We start from the raw sequence: 15,292 nt of genomic DNA, 5'->3' as shown, positions 1-15,292 counted from the left end.
GCAGTCTGACTGTTGCATTATTGCTGCTACTGCTTGCATGCATGCGTTTGGTCAGCAAGTATTTGTTCAATGAGACGGGGAGAAAAACATCTGGACACAAAATCCCACAATGATAAAAGCCTTTTTTGAAAACGGACAAAAAAAAAACTGTATTCTAAATATTTTATGCATGGATTGTTATCCATCATATAATCTTACTGCTATAAGATATAATATAAACAGGTCGTAGTGGTACTGCTATCACACTACTTTCTCATTTGCCGTTTTTCCAATTAGACTCAAACCTCAGTTTAAAAAACCAAAAATCCTGTGTATGGTCCATGCAGCCACCCCAACCTCCACTAAGCATGGCCCTTTACCTCCATTTCCTGTTGTAACTGGAATTTCTGGAGCGTAAAGATGTTAAAGGACAGACGCACGAGTCGCTTTCAGCTTCCATATTTATGCCCTTTAGCCATTTTTCCACATGAGGATGATCAGAAAAATTTGGGACAAAATGACATCACAGTCCATCCAGTGGTTTAGATATTTCGAAAGTCGCATACCACAGCCTGATGAATGTTACTTTACCCAAGGGCCATGTCGTTAGTATGGCTAAAGAAGAAGGAAGTGCTTGCGCAAGTTCATTAATTCCAGATGTTATACAATTAAATGACAAATCCACACAGCAGGATTGTACACGAGGCTTCGGGCTAGTCCCTTAAAAGAATTGGGACCTCCAAAAAATCACGCACCAGTGCAAGCTTCGCACGGAAACAGGAAACTACTCAAGGAGAGGGTCAACAGTATGCAAAACAACCAGAAAATAAAACAAGTTCTGAACATAAGCAGATCTGAAGTATGAGTTGCTCAAACCAAATGTTGAACAGCAGGTGATGCGTTTCACTCAGGTGGGCCATGGTTGCTTTCAATACAGTAGAATGGGCATAACGTGAGTAGAATTTAAAATAAGGAAAGAAAAAAAAAAGAAATCTCAGAGAGCACGTCCATGCCATTACGCAGTTAGAGGTTTAAAATACAGAGACAATGTCCTATTATCTACACTACATGGACAATGATTTCATAGATGAAACCGTCAAATGACAGTCTACAACAAATGATAAGCAATTTTTCACTTTTGTGAACAAACTGTACAGGAGAGAGTCGGTACAGTACAACTGAGTAGCTTCACTAAAAGTGTTTAAATGGATTATTGTCATGTTCCATATGAGCACATGAGTAAAACTGGTTGTGAAATTGTATCACCGGTGCAACAATGACTGGAACTATGCAGTCCACTGCCTTGTCAGTATTGAGCCATTTCCATAGCCATCATCTGGATGGTTGGATGGATAAAGCCATAATTTAATTGTTTCATGTGAACATAGTATCGTGCTTTTGTTAAAAATGCCCCCCGAGCAAGGTCTCTGGCCCTGAGCGGAACAAGCCGACATGTAAACAACACCAGAGTCTCATGGTCTCGTCCAGATCAAGTCATCCTTTCATCCCTTTTGGAAAACTTTTCTCCCAATAAAACTCAAGTCAGATGAGTCTGTTTTTGAGCTGAAGTACGACTTCTTGGTGGGTACATTGGGTTCTGTCCTTGCAACCATAGCAACTCGAATGGTGGGCAGCATGAGAGTTATTAAATCTGTCTCCAGCCGTCTATTAAAGTGCACTAAATTACCAAGGGGCCTTGGGGAGGCCCTCGTTTTACTTTCTGTGAAAGGCATGTCCAGTGTGGGAGTGACAACAGCAATATTGGGAATAGTGTTGAGGGAAAGTAAAGTTCACATAAGTGCAAAAGGAAAAAGTTTAGTTTGAATCGGCTTAATGAGTTTACCATGGACATCTCCTTTATAATCAGACTGAATTACTGTAATCAGCAGACTGTTTGTAAATAATTGTCAGACTCTAACCTTGTTATCAAACCTTCAAAATATGACATCCGGCAAATGATATTTTTTTTTAACTCAAACACTATAACAATGAGGAAAACAAATAGATATTTGTAATTTTGAACATTTTATGTATAGAAAAGTTGGACATCATTTCAAATTAGCCAGATCTAACGATTGGCTGCATGTCATTCTTAAAATGTGGATTTTTCATAACCTAAAAACCTGTTTTTCTCTCTCTTTTTTTTTTAAATTAACTGGTTAAACCCAATGGATTCGTCCCTTTGTTTGGATTTCTTTCCACGAAGTTAATGCTGTTTACTGCAATCTTATTCACACTCATGGCCAGACTTCATGCCTATGTAAGGACAGTTTGTGAGTATGACGTAAGACTCTCTAAATACCCTTGGTTGAACCCAATCTTCTGCACGTCTAACCTTAACGGGGAGGGCGACGGCAAATGTGGATAAATATTCACCAGCCTGCTTTGAGGACAAAAGCAGAATAAATTATGCCGAAATCACCTTTTTAGTGGTCGATTTTGGAAAAGGGCTTGGGTTAATATTTTACTAGCATTCTTTAACAAACTCTTCTCAGTGGATTAGTATTCCTGTTTTCCCATGAAGGCCCACAACAGATTAGTCTTTCAAAATGAGCTAGTTGAGCTGGAAACTGCTCTTTACTCTTGTGTTGCTGATGAATTTATCTTATTAGGGACTGATTGCGAGGACAGTGGGACCATTATGGAAGAGTCACAAAATACAAAGAATTCACACGTGCATGCTGAAATCTACACGTTTCTGTGATATACTGTTGCAAGTTCGTCATTTAAATCAGAGAAAGTGATAAATGTGCATTAGCTTGCTGCCCACGTACTCACAAACTATCATACTTTATTAATCCCCTTCAGGAAATTACATTTTTTTCCCTCCACATTGACCAATCCTAGTTCCTGAATGAGGAGGTGCAGCCACATTAACCTTTAAAAAAAAAAAAAAAACGTGTTCAATGGTTGTTATTTTGTGTGAAACACATCAAGTATAAGTTGCTGTGTGTGCAATGGTATTTTGTATTATTAACACTACATTTTGATTTTGGTAAACATATCTACATCACCTCATGTCACGGTTTATGTGATACAAGACCCCATGTTTGTATACGTTTCTTCACCTACAGCTGTAACAGCAGCCCGAGCCTGTTTAAACTCAAGCTCCAGGCCCGGAGCAGAGCTTCATTCAGCGCTAACTCGCTTATCACTTGATGTTCCCCCCTGCTTTCCCAACACCAAGCAGCTGCAAGGCCTGCTAATTAAAACCCGACAGCGGGACCTGCTGTCATAATGTAATCAGGCATGCAGGAAAGCACGTACCCACCGACATGTGCACGCGCAGAGCCACTTATCTCGCAAGTCTCACTTATCGGCCCAGCGCACTCGGTACACATAGCCCTGCAAACCCCGGGGGCTTTGTGTCTGGATCTCTGGCTTGTTGTGAGGAAAAGTTTAGATAACAAGGGTGACTGTGCAACATCGATTGTCACAATACGCGTCTGTACCTGCAAATTAAATCTGCACATTGTCATAATGTGCCTGACCTACACTCAGAAGCTTGTTTCATCAAGCAATCGCCACACAAATGGCGTATTTTCTAAATTCATCTTGAATAAGTTTAAATCTTGCCAAACCCTACAGGGACAACTCATTTAATATTCCTGACCCTGTGTGATTGCTGACATTACATGCTTTGGTGAAGGGAGAATCCTCTTCTGGTATACGGATGCACTCGTATGTTATTGTTTTGTTTGATTGCAGAGTTTCTGTTTGAGGCTACTTCATCATTAGAGTGAGACATTAACTGTATCCGAGTGAAGCACAAGACCCCAAATTGTCATAGTTGGAGAGTGAAAGCCGCGCAATAAATTCAAAAATCACTCACCTATTTTGTGTCATGTCCAGTCGTATTTCAGGAAAAAATAATGGTGTTAATTTTGATTTGTTTGATTATATTTTTTTATTAGATCCTCCATATTGCAGGAAGCTAAAGAAAAGCAGCCAACATGCCAGATTATAGCCTCTCATGCTAGTCCCCGTCAATCACCAATTAAAAACTATAACAGAATTAGGGGGCCTCACTTTTGAATCCAAGTTACCAGAGGAAACAAAAAAATAAGATATTTTTTCCCCCGTATATGGTAAGCTTTAACATATTTGTGCGTATATATGCACTTTTCTTTCCAGTTGTTTCTTAATGCAACTCTACTTTGAAAGTCACATCACCTCGGCCCAGAGAAGACACCTTTTGGCACGTAAAGTTCAGTGCTTGTCACAAAATCCATACATTGGTCTCCTCATCTGAGATAAAAGAGAGGACTTTACCTCTAATCTAAGTGGGAATTGATGAGGTACAGGAAAACAGATCTTTATCATCATGTGTTAGGGCGATGACTCAAAATGCATTAATGCCACAATTAAAGGTTTTGTTGTATGAATTCCCTGGACATCGCATTGATGTCTTATGAACGTCATGGAAAAAAGATCAATTGCGACTCAACAAATCAAATCCACCTTAAAATGCACAAAATAACCTCTGAAAGACGTTAATACGCATCAACAAACCAATAATTGAAACCAAACACGCATGACCACCAGAATTAGAAGAAGGAGGTCCGGAATATCAGAGATCCAGTCCTGAGCACCATCATAAACAACACAGTGCTGAATATCAATAATACAGTTAATAGACATTACCTTCAGACGGAAGCCACCACAGACCTGGATCAGCTTCCTGTTGCTGCTCCTCAGAGTCCCCCACATGATTTTTATTGGGAAATCTGACATTTGCGAGGTTTCCCAGTTTGAAATTGAGTGGCTGTCTGATTTAAAGTGACATTTAAGACCAGCGCCCCCACACTTCAATGGTGAGGACAAGAACTGCATGCAGGCCGGCAATTTTACTTTAGTGAAAGAGTGATGATTCACCCTCATGCTCAAATAAAAATTGCCTAATTTTGCACATGATCGTGACAAAACTGAAAATAAAAAACAAAAAAGAAATGCATAGGAAAAAACAGCATTTTACCAATATTTTAGAGACCAAACGACTGACTAAAGGCAGTTTACGTTGAGGTGCAGCTGTGCGGGCAGGCGGCACTTCACAAAGTCAATTAGCTGGTAAGAAGCAGGTGTGAATGTCAGAGCGGCAGCGGGGGCTTCTGGTGAGCAGGTGAGACATGACTGCCTTTGTGAAGACGTCCTTTACACATCACCTCAGTTCAACCCCATGAAGCCGCACAAAATAACTCCACTGTAACCCACTTTTTAAGGGTCACCAACAATTCTAAATCCCTTCGAAAACATGCCGTTTTGAATGCCTCTCGTGTCACGGGGTGCTACAGGGTCAAGTCAATCAAACTGCAATGAAGTACAGGTGTAATGTATGAATCAGCAAGTAAAATGTGAGCCGTGCACTCACCCAGGCAGCAAAACTTTCCTCACCATGGCTACAGACGGTCACGTTGCTCCCCTGGAGTTTGCATTCATTACTCGAGCCTTGTAGCCCAGAGAGAAGAACAAAAAGTGTTTTTGTATTCTGAAAAAAAACAAAAAAAAGTGGGTTAACTGCTTTTCATGGTTCACCAAATAAGAGGTTGTAGAGCTGAAACGTGAAAATCCAATTTGTACAATTTCACGTTCAGACATTGAGGGGAAAAAAAGTGTCCAGCACATCGTGATACTGAAACAGGAGTGAAAGTCCAACAGACTGTCGGATTCCAAAAGTTCTACGAGTTCATTATCTGCTACTCCTTTTGTTACATTTTTGGGTGTCCGTTTACACGACAAAGGAGCATAAAAGCTATTAAAAATGCAACTTTTTAAAATGGCCATGGTGGAATGTTCTGAAAACGTAATTGTTAATGGTTGTAGCGTAGTTCTCCGTATGCATGTGTGTTCTGTTGCATTACATAAACGAAAAAAATAGCACCCACTAGTGAACCGGCATGCCAACTACAACATTTTCTGCCATTTTTGTGGAACCAGACATCGTTTTCAATATATTGCCGCGTAGACGCAAAACCTTTCTGAAACGATAATGCAAAAACAATTCATTTTCACTTGAAACATTGCTGTGTTTTCATTAATGGACTATACGATGTCATTCTTTACAGAGTTGACACTTACAACTTCAAAACACGAGAATAACGTTATTCCATTCAGTGTCATATGTATATGTGCACTGCAACCCCCTAAGTGATAACTTGTAATGTCTGGTGGTCGGGGCCACAAAAGAGTAGCAACATTCTGTGGCCAAAAGTGACATCTAGTGGTCCCAGGCAGTACTGTCACTTCACACTGAAATGGACCTGATGCTAATAAAATTGTCATTCGCAGCCAAAATACTGCCTGCGCATTCATTCCCTTCCACTGAGTGCAAATTGGAATTTTTCTTTATTAAAAATAAAATTGAAACTCCGCTTTGATCGTCCAAATCCTCCGAATTTAGAAACAGCGGGCAGAGTGATGTGAGCTGCGTGACTCTAGTCAGACTGTAGTTTTACAGTCCTTTAAAGTGGCAATAAATAGGTCCAGGAGAGTCATACCATCAATAGAACTGCTACATCTAGTGGCCAAACATTTTCTTTGCGCAGTGGAGTCGTTATCGTCCATTTATCGTTAGAGGTGAACTGCTCAATATATGGTGATATTGATTTGAGGCCACGTCGCCCAGCCCCAACTATAGTAACCTCTTTGTTTTGAGTTGAAATAAATCAATTGTTATGAAAGCGGAGGAAACGGCACACATAAACCCAAGGCAGGACTTGGATAATGTGTATTTGACCCACATCTTTGTATTTCACGTGAGGACAGGGTGAGACTGTGAAATGTAGGTCAGCCACCGTCTGAGGGTTTCGAGTTCACCCCTCCGCACCATCTGGTCCGGGTGAAGTTCGAAAACAAGGTGACAGATTGAACAGGTGGTCGTGCTCAACCTCCTTTTCTGTGCATCGGATGATGAGTGCATGACGGCTTATGATGAGGTTTTGTCATGAGGAGTACATATCTGTACCACACAAATGATTGAGTCCTCGGGCCTGGATGTACTCAGCATGTACATCATTATATCATCATGTCAACACGGCCTGGGGTGATGATTATATAAAGCCACTACTTTTGGCCAGGATGCACTCATAACTCATATTTATCAATACGATTTCAGTGGGCTTGTTATTTTTTCCATGCCGGAAACTTGTTGTGGAGCGGCAGAGCTACGGTCTCTCACTATTAGATGACACATTTTTCTTAACGGCAACGGTTCCGTAGAAGTTTTCAACAAACTCGGTAACTTCAAAATGTCAATCTGTAATGCATAAGCAGCCTTAAATAAACTCTCTTTGGCTCCGGTCACACATAATCTTTGCGTCTCAGAAAAATTTTACATTTTCAATGCGACAATTTGAAAACAATTACAAAAATTGCAGAAACACTGAAAATGGTGAATTTAGTATACTGGGCCATGAAGTGGCACACATACGCAGAGAACTACATGCTTTAAACGTCAACAATGGCGAGTACACGGACACATTGCGTTGCTATTCCGGGTGACTCGACTATAAATCTGCCAAGTTCCAGGAAAACATGGACTGCCAATCTGGAGGCCACCATTGTTGTCATTGTCCAGCTGCTCATGCAGAAATACAGCCCCCTGTTTCCATGGAGATGGAGTTGAAGGATTTTCAAAAAACTTTTCAAAAGTTGCATTTTCAGTGTCTCCAAGCACTATTGTGGTGTAAAGAGACGCAATAAAAATTGCTGCTGTCTGCATGTTGTCAAGTTTATTTCAGGAGTTCTTTTTGCCACTGCTTCTCATTTCTTTCACAAACTGCTGATAACCAGATTGCAGAGCATCTTCCTCACACCTATGAGTGAAATTGTCACCGCACAGATTCATGCAGCGCTCAAAGCTCACCTGGCGTATCAGAGAAACTGAAATTTGAAAGAAGTTAAGTTTGCTTAAATTTTTTTAGTGACTAGTGGATGTAAATACAAGTTTTGATGAGTAACTAAGTTACCATTTTTCAATCACTTGGTACATGTGATGTTTTTGAACTAAAAAGAAAAACAGAAGTGACCTAGTGTGTCCACATACAGAATGACCTCTCATGACACACTATGTTTGAATACACTATAAACTTTTGCATATTTAGGCAACTCAAATGTGCAAAAGCACTATAATATCTGATGAAACTTTTAATAAAGAAGTAATCAAACAACGTTTTTGTGGACATGAAAAAATATGCCATTTTAAGTATGAACACATGGATTTTTTTTATTATTATTAAAGATAGTATGCAGTGATTGAAAAGAGGTTTTGTTGATGGACTGACAGGTGTGGCGATCACACCATCTCTCAGAGTCAGCTGCTGAAATGGATAATAGCCATGTATAGCTACTTGAACAAGCAGTTCATACAATAGAAATGTGCAGACAATTCAAAATTGTGTCTCCTGAGCCGTCCTATTTTCCAGAAGGGTAAATTGGATAACATCCTTTTGCCTGGCTGCTGAATCCTCTAATCTGCCTGGCAGGTTATAGCACAGGGTGTTTTGAGAGCTGCTGCCGGCCTCAGAGCCATTTTAATTTCATGCTGTGTTTACAAAGTTGAGAAAAGTCAGTCGTGTGAGGAAGAACACAAGCTGCCAGTTTAGAAGAACAAATTCAGTTTCCAGCTTAAAGTTTTCCCATTTATAAAATGTGGCTCCTGCACCCACCTGGACTTGACTTCCTGTTGCAGGGGAGAAGGATCTTTGGGTAAAAAGAGGTTAATTCTGCTGTTTTTGTATGAGTATAAGGCTCCGTTCACACTGCAGGTCTTCATGTACGTTTCCTATTTTTTTGCCTCGTCGTTTCCATTACATTTTAAACATTTTAAACATAAGTAAATATGGACACCACACAGGTCAGCACCATGGTTGCCATTTCCAGCCCAAACAAAAATAAAACCCACAGACCTCAATAAAAACCAGCCGAAATGTCAGACTGCGTGGAAATCATGTTAAAACCAAAAAAACTACTATACGTGTAATAAACACTACTCCATAAATACACAAAACCACAGAATGAACTTAAAAGGAAAGATAATTTGGTGCCCCAATTGGAGGATGCCAGCCATATCTGGCAACATAGGGCAGCCTGTGTAGATTTATTTTCAACTGGCTGTTAAATAAGTGTCGACAGAATCAAGAAAAAATTAGGAGAGAAAGAAGGAGAATGAGGGGAAAAAAGAGAGCACACCTTTTAACAGCCGCTTCCTCCGTCGCTTCTCGATGACGTCAGTCACACGTCAATGACGAGGCCGCTGCATGTAGAAAAATATCCAAATTGATACCACATAGGAACGAGGCCTGGGTCTGGTGTGAAAAAATTGGAATTGTAGCTTCCACATGGCTACAAAACAGATCAGATATGAGTCACTGTGAGCAAAAAAATCTTAATTGGGTCGCATTTCCCTGCAGTGTGAACCAAGCCTCGGTTTCCCTTCCTTGTGGCGGATTGCTGTTCACCCTGAGGTCTTTCACCTGCACCTGAGCGAGTGATTAGCTGCACCTGGTGTTCCTCGTCTATAAGGGACTTGTGTTGGGTGTCTAGTTATTGGTTCTTCTGCGTTTCTGCTCCTGTGTTGCTGGGTTAAAAAAAGAAAAAAAAGAGCCTGTCAAGCCTGTAGGGGGCAGTGTAACAAGAAGCATGAAGCCGTGATTGCCAATCAGAATCCTGGAAAAATAGAAATTTCACAAATTGTGACATAAATCTCCCGTCTACCCCACTTTAGATTCTAACCGAGGGTTTTTCTAAATCTCCACTGTGGTTGGAGTTTTCAGGGATCAACATTTGTGGTGAGTCGTCGCTGCGTTTGTGCGTAAAATCGCAGCCCAAACAGAGAAATAGCACCGTTTTTTAAAATACAAGCACAGCTCCCTTTAATAACATAACAACCAGTAGTGGTCAAGTTATTTGGTAATGGTAATTAGTTACTGATTACTTCTCCAAATTAGTTTTTTTTTTCTGGAGAAAAATCTTCCTCCTTGGTTCTCAAACCTCTAAAACAAGATTTCAAATCTTATTAACTAAATAATTTCTCAATTTTGACACAAAAAGTTGGGATTATTCATACCTTTTTCTCTCCTTTTTGTCACTCTCACCGATGAAACAAATGTGCTCCGGCCGCCTTGCAAGCTACTTCCGGTTTCACAAAGATAAACTTCCGGTTCTTTAAAAATAAAACTCAAAATATATATCAACATAAAATGAAATTAGATGAAACAGTTATTTAACCCCTATTTATGTTGGTTACATTTAGGAAAGACAACCGTTTAAGTAGAAAATAATACAATTATCTTAGGGTCTGAATGTGTGATCGAACACGACAACAATAAACGTAGTTATGTTTTGTTTTCAGTTGAAAGGTAATCATTAATCTTGAGTCAATAATGACATTTACTTTGAAGGGTTCAGGGTTTGAATGTCTGTGAGAGTGGGCACCTTCACCAGTGTTTGACTTCACCTTAATATTATCAGAAATCAATAATAGGAGGGTCCACTACATTTCTGGCAGGCAGTCCCAAGGTGGGTCGTCTGGCAACGACTAATCTGGATGGTAATGTTGAAGCTGATGTTGTCATCTTGACAGTCACTTTCAATTATCGAAGAATCTCTGAAGTTTCAGGTCTTCGTCTGTGTATCTCTGCCTCATTCCAAATCGTGATCGCTCATAAACATTCACTATTGCGGAAAAAAAAGGATAGAAGACAAAAACCTATTTTTGTTGGTGGTCACCTAGCAACTGTGTTCTCTCAGCTTGAGCCTGAATGCCAAGCATAATGTGCACTTCCCTGTATCAGAAAAACAACATCGCTCCAGGGAGGCATCCACTTAATGTGGAAAGAATTGGCAGCTTCTGAAGCACCGACGTTTCCTCAACGCCGCAGCAGCCTTTACCCCCCTCCATCCAGACTTGAAACAATAAATGTGCATTGCTCCCTTTTCGAGACGGGGGTCCCATGTCAGTGGGTTTTCCGATGATGCCGTTAACCAGTGCAATGCAACGTGACTCATTGAAAAAACTCAAGGGGAAAAACTAAATCACATTTCATTTAAATCGAAAGCACAAAAAAAAACCCAAAACAAAACACAGATCGTGTTGCTGTTGCCTCAGGTCTCAACGGGTTAAACATGACGTTTATGTCTTTTCAGCTCAAAGTGCTCAGACTTTGACCAGCTCGGGAACAGAAACCCCTGAGGGTGTAGACTTGTCAGCGGTCGTTTGGTATTGCCCGTCACAGATCTCGCTGGAGAAATGGACTGAATGTTCTCAAAGACAAGAATCTTTCTCAAAAGTATATAAACAGTATTTAAGCCATGAGAACGCATTGCCTCATTGTCTCGTTGAAAACAGGTCTATCTGATGAGGAATAAAATGTGAAATCAGCTTCCAACATGCTCACCGGTCCTTTTATTGACCTTTTATTGACACTCGAATAAAAAAAACAAACAATACTGTAAAGTTTTATTGCCTTAATCCATCATCACTATCATAGAAATTTTTTTTATTTTTTTTATTCACCAGTTCCTGTTGGCACCTTGTCTGTCGTCTTTTATTTCCTTTCATACAGAAGCTAAGACCACAAAGGAACGGCCATGTTGAACTTACTTTCACCAACTGTTTGTTTGTTTTCGTCTAAAATCCAATCACAGTTGTAGCTGCCGGAGATGGAGTTGAAAATCAATTTGCGTATCCGCTTTGTGTTTACAGGTTTAATCATCACTGCAGGCGAAGTGAAAACAAATGATTCATCTTATGAAGACCTTATCACGAATACATAATCAAAATCGTCTTTTGGCCAAAATTTGCAGGAAAATCAGGTCACGTAGATGAAATAAATCACTCACAGGTGCTAATTGGGCCTATGAGATACATCAATAACTTCAATCTCTACTTGCTGAACTACAAAAATATGTGTGAACATGACGTAATACCAAGAACAGGACCTCCAACAGTGTAAATCCAGTGTGAGTGCAGTGACGTACTACTGTACATGCACGGGTTCAACAGAGCGTTTGTCAGTAATGGCACTAACCTCCTTAGGGGACCGAAGGCATTTGACCTTTTACGTCTATTTCTAGGAACCGCTGCAGTAACGGATGCGTCCAATGCGAGCTCCTGACAGTGTTTGTTTTGGCAGGCAGTTCCTCGGCCGCATCTGTTTCCGCTCTGCTTTTTCGCTCCTCGCCGACACTTCTCGGTGGCAGTGCTCTTCACACGCAGCTTTGTTCTTCAAGGGGGCTAATTTATTCTGAGGCTCAATTAAAATTAAAAAAAAAAGAAAGAAAGAATGAAAGAACGGAAATACACCATTGAACTGATCTGTTTTCTTAGAGATTTGACACTCTGGATTTGACACACTGAAGGGCTTGTAGTTTGTTTAAAGAGCAATTTGTCTTTGGTTGTGTCTCTGTTGCAACTTCCAGATGTTAAAAAAAAAAAAAAAAAAAACTTAATTCTGAAAAAACAACGCTATGTCAAATATAAAATCAAAATGTGGTCAATTGCAATTTCTTAAACACACATTTTATGGCCCAGAGAACATAAACAAATGTTGAAACTAAGACATTTTACTAATTAATCAAACACCACTGTGAAGTTTATGCCAGAGCTGAGTTGCCTTCACTCGTTGTGAGGAGATGCACTCCCTGGATGACCTTAGTGTACGAGGCTTGGTCCCCTATACTTATGTGCACCTTACGCTGAGGCTGTGCTGCTGTGAACGGAGGCTTTTCAGTTTCTCTGCTCAGGGACACTTACGGGAATTAACATCTGTGAACACTGTCTTGCAAAGGCGACGTCATGTGAGGAAATGATCCTGAGACACTTCTACAATCCAAAAGTCCATTTAAAATGTTTTCGGGCAGAATTGCAAAATTTGTTCCGTCGTCAAGATGGATAAAACGTGAAATTCCTTTGTAAATGATTCCGTGTCTTGTAGACTAGAGGAGAGAGATGATCCAGTCAAAAAGCCTGAATCTGAATCTTTTCTGGGAATGTCTTAATATTCCAGCAAGACAACGTTACGCCACATCCTGTAGTCGTCATAGGAGTAAATGACTTCAAACTGACGTCACTGCTGTCCAGAACATTCTACAATTTGAAATACTTCTTTTCTCTCTTAAGAAACAGATCCAAAGAAAACACACCAAAAAAAACCCGCAAAAGCAAATACAGAATATTTGACATTTAACAATAACACTCTCCTTTAATGTTGACTTAATAAGAGATTATGTCATTTTGGTGTAATAATGATTAATTCTATTTGTTTGGGAATGGGTTCATTAGATGGATCATGAAGCAAATATCCGGCCGGGAACACCGTCAACTGTTGAGCAGCTAAAGTAATGCATCAGTCAGGACTGGGAAAACATTTCAATTTCAAAACTCTTTTAGACCATGCGATCGCGCTCACACGGCAGGTCGCAAATGTGAAATGATCGCGCAAAAAAAAATGGATCCCAGGACTCGAGCTTCAAGACCGGCGACGTGAACGGAGCGACAGACTGTTTACACTTGTTTGTATCATGTTTTTCAGGCTAACCACTTGAGATTGGATTTTGTTTCTATGAAGCAGAAGGGACATCCCTTCTGCTAAACGGCCTGGTTGCGATATGAGTCATCCTGAATCGTTTCCTCTGCAGACCCCAGACATGGACGTCCATGTTCTTCTCCATTGTTTCTTTATGAACTTTAACGCAGGCCTTCTCTCAATTTAAAGTGATATATATATAGAAATAAAGTCGTCTGCTATATGGGCCACGCTAAAATCAGACGTAATGTTTTTCATCTTTACCCTCTTATTTACTAATTTTCACAAAATGGCTCAAAACACATCCATCAGAGGCCGACGGTACTATTACTGAAATATATTGTACAACCATTGAAGATTGAGACGAATTAAAATTGTGACTGAAGGAAAAGGAAAAAAGGTTCGATTAATTTATGCAGTTGAAAATTTTGTTGAAATATTTTTATGAAAGAAACAAAAATGACAATGGAAAGTTAGATTTTTCTTGTTTATAGCAAATAAAACACTCGTGTTTAGAGCCCTTGCCAACTCTCAATTAAAAAAAAAACAAAAGAAAAAAAAACACATTTTTCCATTGTTGTATTTTTTTAGAATAACTTAGATATTTACACATTCAAATAAATACATCTTCAGGAATTTGTATGCATTTATATATTTTTATGTGATAGACTTCAAAACGTACATGCACGGCTACATTCGATAATGCATACTCAGCACAGTTGAAGCCCTTATTGACTTTACATTTTTTTTTTGTCTTAATTATTCACTTATGACATTTCCGGGTATGACTCCAGACTGGTCAATCTGAGCCACATCATCCCCTCTTGTCACTCAAATAAATCTTCTTCATTTTATTTTTTTAAACATTTGATGTCATTCGTAATGCTTTCGTCAGCATTTTTTTTCTCCCAAATTCAAATTATGTTGAAAATATGTCTCTCCTTATGCTCAGCTCTGTAGGGTCTCTTGCTTTGTGTTGCAAATTTACATTCAAGGAACAATAAGGACTTGTAAAATGCTGAATATATAGATGATAATATATGTGTACTTTGTGACATAATATGTGACACATTAAAACAAAACGTGAGAAAAGAGCAAATATGATCACGCTTGATTGCTACATTCAACTACATATATATGTAGGACATTTAAACATTGCACAGCAACACCAAACCCACCACTGCATCTGTTTATGTCTCAGAAATGATGTAAATCAGTGTTACATTGAAGTGGAAATTAGTGAACAATAATGCATATGGATGACTCGTAAAACTGTGTCTGTTTTTTGTATGTAGTGGTAAATCTAAATATCCTTTAAGAGTTTATATTGAATTAAGAACTTAGTATTATGATCCATTGAGTAGGTATGTGAGTACAATAATCGGTAGCTCATTGAGGGACAACCAAGTGCTGCAAACTTCCATATTCTGTCTCCCATGTTTGCCACTGAGGACTCACGTCTGGGTGTTCGCAGGGGCTCGGCATGCGTGCGTACAACATTGGTAGCGCAACATGGATAGAGGACCGATCGCTGAATGAAACCTCTGCTCTGTTTGTGCCTCTTATTTTCTAAGATTCCCCTCCTTCTTTGATTTTTTGCCATCTGAGCGACTTGCAGTGTCGTGGCGGCAGAGGAGCCGGACCACTCATCCGAACTATAGCCAAGCACCGATGGATCTCACTAAGAGCTAGAGCTATGTGAAAATATAAATTCAACATGTTTTAGGAGTGTGAGAGCGGAACAGAGAAGAGATGCAATGACGCGGATTGAATATGTTACGGATTCCATG

This window comes from Blennius ocellaris (assembly GCF_963422515.1).
Source record: "Blennius ocellaris genome assembly, chromosome: 12".
In the NCBI taxonomy this organism is placed as follows: Eukaryota; Metazoa; Chordata; class Actinopteri; order Blenniiformes; family Blenniidae; genus Blennius; species Blennius ocellaris.
This window is presented reverse-complemented; position numbering follows the sequence as displayed.